The sequence below is a fragment of the Narcine bancroftii genome, chromosome 5 (assembly GCF_036971445.1).
Source record: "Narcine bancroftii isolate sNarBan1 chromosome 5, sNarBan1.hap1, whole genome shotgun sequence".
Lineage (NCBI taxonomy): Eukaryota > Metazoa > Chordata > Chondrichthyes > Torpediniformes > Narcinidae > Narcine > Narcine bancroftii.
This window is the reverse complement of record NC_091473.1, coordinates 36,149,973-36,156,073: the sequence shown is the minus strand read 5'-3', so window position 1 is coordinate 36,156,073 and position 6,101 is coordinate 36,149,973. Positions and strand designations below refer to the sequence as shown.

Here is a 6,101-nt window from a genome sequence, read left to right as displayed (position 1 = left end):
GATTAAAACAAGAGGATATGAGTTAAGAATTAAGGGGCAGAGGTTTAGAGGTAACATGAGGGGGAACTTCTTTACTCAGAGAGTGGTAGCCGTGTGGAATGAGTTTCTGGGAGAAATAGTGGCGGCGGAGTCAATTGTATTATTTAAGAAAAGGTTGGACAGGTATATGGATGAGAAGAAGATGGAGGGTTATGGGCATTGTGCAGGGAGGTGGGACTAGAAAGGGGTGTATGGTTCAGTGCAGACTAGACGGGCCTAATGGCCTGTTTCCGTGCTGTAATTGTTATATTATGTTATGTTATATTAATACTACATTTAGAATGCGACATACACAAAATTCTTTAACTTTGTCTACCGTAAGCCACTTTGTCCAGCGTCCTTCAGAATTGAGGCCCCAGCAAGAATCAAACTTGCGACCCCTGGTTTAGAAGGCCAGTGCTCTAACCACTGAGCTATCAGAGCCTCTCCACATCACCTCCAAACTTCATGTCATCTGCAAACTGACCCATCCCTCTACTTCTTCTCCCATGTCATTTTTACAAAAAAAATCACAAATCGTTGGGGTCCCAGAATAGATCTCTGCAGAACTCCACTAGTCACTGACCGAGAGGCAAAATAGGTCCCATCTCCTACTACTCTCTGCTTTCTAGAGGCAAGCAAATTCTGAACCACACACCCAAAGTTCCATGGATCCAATGCCTCAATGACCTGAATGAGTTAATTGTGGAGATCTTGTCAAATCCCTTTCTAAAATCCATACAAACCACATCTACTGTACTACCTTCCAATTTCTTTTGATACTTCCTCAAAAACTCATTTAGGCTCATGAGGCTTGACCTTGCCCTCCCAAGGCCATGTTGACCATCCCCCGAGAAGACTACTCCTCTAAATTCTCTTAAATCTTCCTCCATGAAGCCGCTGCAATAATTTTTCCACAACTGACAAGACAAGCGTGGGTATGCAGAGGTTCCACAGAAGTTCAACATGAGGCAAATTTGGCAAGGAATCAAGACTATAACAAATCTTAAGTTAACCTTGTGAGTTAAAGATAAGGACACCTCCCTTCTGAAAGACTGCGTAGATCAATTGATGGAGCTCTTCATGGACATCTTCAACACCTCATTGTAGTAATCCATCATTCCCACAGGGTTCAAGACAGCCACTGTTATCCCAGTAACAAAGAGGGTAACAACAGGTAATGACTACCACCCTGTGGCTTCGACTTCCACCATTCTCTTTCTCTTTGGCTTGGCTTCGCGGACGAAGATTTATGGAGGGGGTAAAATGCTTTAAGCACCTGGTGATGGAACACCAAAGCACATCTACCATTGATACTAAACCCATTTCAATTCACCTATAGAAGAAACCATTTCACTAATAATGCTATAGTCTTGTTCCTTCACGCAGTCTTGACTCACCTAGAGAACAACTCCAGTCTGTTGTTCATAGACCTCAGCATTTAATATGATCATTCCCAAGATCCTGCTCCTGTTCACACTACTGACCCATGATTGCATCGCCAGATCCATCTCCCACAGGATAAACATTTGCAGTTGATAACTGTAGTTGGTCTCATCAGCAACAATGATGAGGTACACCAGAGAAGAGGTGGAAAATCTCAAGATATGGGGCAAGAGTAACAACCCGTCTCAATGTGGTCAAGATGAAGGAGATGATTGTGAACTTCTGGAAGACCAATAAAAACCACCCTCCACTTCACATAAATAACTCTGTAGTGGAGAGTGGCAAAAGGTGAGAGAACTTGGAGTTCCCTAAACTAGTGATCAATCGTGGACCCACAACTCTTCACTCATCAGTAAGTCACTACAGTGACTGCAATTCCTGAGAAGATTGAAATTGGCAAGGCTATTGAACACCATTATGTCAAACTTCTACAGGAGTTCTATTGAGAGTGTCCTGGCTGGCTGTATCAGTGTGGTATGGTTGCTGGAGTTTTTTGAAGAAATCTCAAGTAGGATAGACAAAGGAGAAGCTGTGGATGTTATCTATTTAGATTTTCAAAAGGCTTTCAATAAGGTGCCCCATATTAGGCTGCTAAATAAGATAAGGATCCATGGAATTACAGGGAATTATTAAACTGGATAGAAAATTGGCTGATAGGCTGGAAGCAAAGGGTGGAAATTAAGGGATCCTGTTCTGGATGGCTGCCTGTAACTAGTGGTGTTCCGCAGGGGTTGGTATTGGGGCCGCTGCTGTTTACAATTTATATTAATGATTTGGATAGTGGAACAAATGGTTCTGTGGCCAAATTTTCAGATGACACCAAGATAGGTGGCAAAGTAGGAAGTGTAGTAGAAACTGTAAAGTTGCAGAAGGATATAGAAAGATTAGGAGACTGGGCAAAATTATAGCAGATAAGATTTAACATAGAGAAATGTATAGTTGTACATTTTGGCAGTGGAAATAAACAGGCAGAATACTATTTGGATGGGGTGAAAATTCAGACCTCAGATGTACAAAGGGACCTGGGTGTCCTAATGCAGGGAAACATAAAAATTAATGACCAGGTGAAATTGGAAGTGAAGAAAGCGAATGCTATGTTGGCATTCATTTCAAGAGGAATAGTGTATTAGAGTAAAGAGGTGTTGATGAGACTCTATGGGGCACTGGTGAGACCTCATTTGGATTACTATGTGCAGTTTTGGGCCCCTTATCTTAGAAAGATGTGATGTTGTTAGAGAGGGTGCAGAGGAGATTTATTAGGATGATTCCCAGAATGCAAGGGCTAATGTATGTGGAGCATTTAGCAGCTCTTGGGTTGTATTCATTGGAGTATAGGAGAATGAGAGGAGATCTCATAGAGGCATTTCATATTTTTAAAGGTTTAGATAGGGTGGATGTTTCCCTTGGTGGGTGAATTGAGGACAAAGGGGTCAGTCTGAAAATTAGAAGTTATCCATATAAAACAGGATTAGGAAGAACTTCTTTAGCCAGAGGGTCGTGGATCTGTGGAACTCACTGCCGCATACAGCAGTGGAAGCCAGATCGCTGGGAGTATTTAAACAAGAAATAGACAAGTATCTCATTAGTGAGGGCATCAAGGGATATGGGAAAAGGCTGGAAATCAGAACTAGTGTAGAGTAGCTTAGTGTAGTTTTACGGAACAAACTCAATGGGCCTAGTGGCCTGCTTCTGTCCCTTTGTCTTGTGAATCTTGTCTTGTGAGAAATGGATCCGAGATCAATCGACAGGGCCACAAGAGTGGCAGAGGGGATCAATGGAGTCTCCCTCCCCCCCCCCCACCCCCCCACCCCCCCAGTGAAATGACCTACTGGGATAATTGTCTGAAGAGGGCAAAATCATTGAGAACCCCTTCCACAGCATCTTTCAGCTGCTCTTGTTGGGAAAGAGAAACAGGAGTATCAGAATCAGCACCACCAGGCTGAAAAGGAGCTTCTTTCCATAGCATTGAGAATGCAGAGCAACAAAAGAAATTGCTGACACAAACCAACTGAGGCTCTCATTATTTACAGTATATATTTGTATTCAGGTACCACCTACGGCACCACCTACGGCTCCTAGAACGCTTCCACCAGCGTTGTCTCCGCTCCATCCTCAACATCTATTGGAGCGCTCACACCCCTAACGCCGAGGTACTCGAGATGGCAGAGGTCGACAGCATCGAGTCCACGCTGCTGAAGATCCAGCTGCGCTGGATGGGTCACGTCTCCAGAATGGAGGACCATCGCCTTCCCAAGATCGTATTATATGGCGAGCTCTCCACTGGCCACCGTGACAGAGGTGCACCAAAGAAAAGGTACAAGGACTGCCTAAAGAAATCTCTTGGTGCCTGCCACATTGACCACCGCCAGTGGGCTGATAACGCCTCAAACCGTGCATCTTGGCGCCTCACAGTTTGGCGGGCAGCAGCCTCCTTTGAAGAAGACCGCAGAGCCTACCTCACTGACAAAAGGCAAAGGAGGAAAAACCCAACACCCAACCCCAACCAACCAATTTTCCCTTGCAACCGCTGCAATCGTGTCTGCCTGTCCCGCATCGGACTGGTCAGCCACAAACGAGCCTGCAGCTGACGTAGACTTTTTACCCCCTCCATAAATCTTCGTCCGCGAAGCCAAGCCAAAGAAGAAGATATTTGTATTCAGGTATACCCCACTTTATGAATGCTTGCTTTACGCAAATTCACTTTTAAAGAAACCTGTGTTCGCTTTACAAAAATAGCCTTCAATGGTAGTGAATAGGTCTTCACTTTACACCACTTTGTTTTATGAAAGGTTTTATAGGAACGTTTTACATTTGTAAAGCAGGGTATACCTGCACACGAACAAACACTTGTCCTGCATTGTACTCGCTGGAGTTTAGAAGATTGAGAGGGGATCTCATAGAGACATATAAAATTCTGCAAGGACTGGACAGAGTGGATGCAGATGCGATGTTTCCAATGATGGGAAAATCCAGAACCCGGGGCCATGGTTTGAGGATAATAGGCAAACCATTTAGGACCGAGATGAGGAGGAATTTCTTGACCCAGAGGGTGGTGAATCTGCGGAATTCATTGCCACAGAGGGCAGTAGAGGCAGGTTCATTAAATATATTTAAGAGGGAATTAGATCTATTTCTTCAGTATAAGGGTATTAAAGGTTACGGAGAGAAGGCGGGGATGGGTACTGAACTTTAAGATCAGCCATGATCTCTTTGAATGGCGGAGCAGGCTCGAAGGGTCGAATGACCTACTCCTGCTCCTATCTTCTATGTTTCTATGTTTCTATATATATTGTTTGTATGCGTTTTATGTTTAGTTATGTAGCTGGATGGTTTGCACCAAGGACCAAAGAACACATTTGTCAGGTTGGACTTGCGAAATCAGGCAACAATAAATGTCTCACTGGTCTGTAATTCCTAGGATTTTCCCCATTACCCTTTTTAATCAAGAGGACCATATTTGCCATTTTCCAACCCTCCGGTATATCCCTTGTGGCCAGAAAGGATGCAAGAATTATTGCCAATTGTCTTCCCTCACTTCCTGAAGCAACCTGGGGTATAGTTCATCCTGTCCTGGGGACTTATCAATCCTATTTTTTTTTAAGATCCAGCATTCTTCTTTCTGAACCTCAACATGCTCCATCATAACCATTCTCAACATGTTGTAGGCTAATGGCAACCTTAGGACTCTGCTTAAAGTTTATGGGCTCCCTTACCTGTGAAGCAGTCAAGAGTCAAATTTTGTTGGCTTCTTTGGTACTCATCTCCTACCTCCTCTCTGCTGGCTGTCCATCTTATCCATGCCTCTCAGTCTTGTAGACCTCTATCAAGTCTTTTCTCAACCTATTATACTCCAAAGAGAAACGTCCCAGCTCTGCTGACCTTGCCTTATAAGACTTGTTTCCCAATCTTCTCCATAGATTCCTCATCCTTCCTATAATAGTGACCAGAACTGAACACAATACTTTAAGTGTGGTCTTACCAGAGAAATGTTAGGCAAATCTACCCCTACACCCCCCTCCTGAACTGCCAGAGATGTGACCAACTTGTCCCTGTAGATTACCCCACTCAGCAGTATACTTGATGTTGAGGGGAATGACCATGGGGGGGGGGGGGGTGCACTGCACTGTCTGACTCTTCCCCTTCCCATCACCTAACAGTCATCCAGTTATTGGACTCCTGCCTTTTGGGGGTGACTATCTCCTTGAAGCTCCTCTCTACAACTGCCTCCCAAATGATCCAGAATGCATCCAGCTCCATTTCCTTAACATGGGCTCACAGAAGCTGCAGCTGGATGCACCTCTTGCAGGTGTAGTTATCAGGGACAATTGTGCTGTCCTTGATTTCCCACATCCTGCAATCAGAGCATTTCACTGCCCGAGCTGCTCTCTCCATTAACCTTAAAATCAAAGATCTTACCTTATTGGAATCAAACTCAGCCCATGCCTTGTGAGGCCCTGCCTACATTGGACTGCACATAGGCCATTAGCTCTTTCCTGCAGATCTTAATGTATTTGCTTTGGGTTTTTTGCAGAAACAGTAATGTCATTATCCCTCAATGCCTTGGCATTTGCGTTCAGATTTCTAGATTGCAAAAAAAAATCTTATCTGATATTGTTGCAAAAGACTAAGCCTTTTAA

The 6,101-nt window shown here is 44.1% G+C and overlaps 1 non-coding gene across 1 annotated transcript; it reads right to left on the bottom strand.

Annotated features, from left to right (window-relative positions):
• Positions 1 to 389: 389 nt before the first annotated feature.
• Positions 390 to 463, bottom strand: trnar-ucu (transfer RNA arginine (anticodon UCU)). Its single transcript has one exon. It is a non-coding gene; the product is annotated as a tRNA-Arg (tRNA).
• Positions 464 to 6,101: the final 5,638 nt, after the last annotated feature.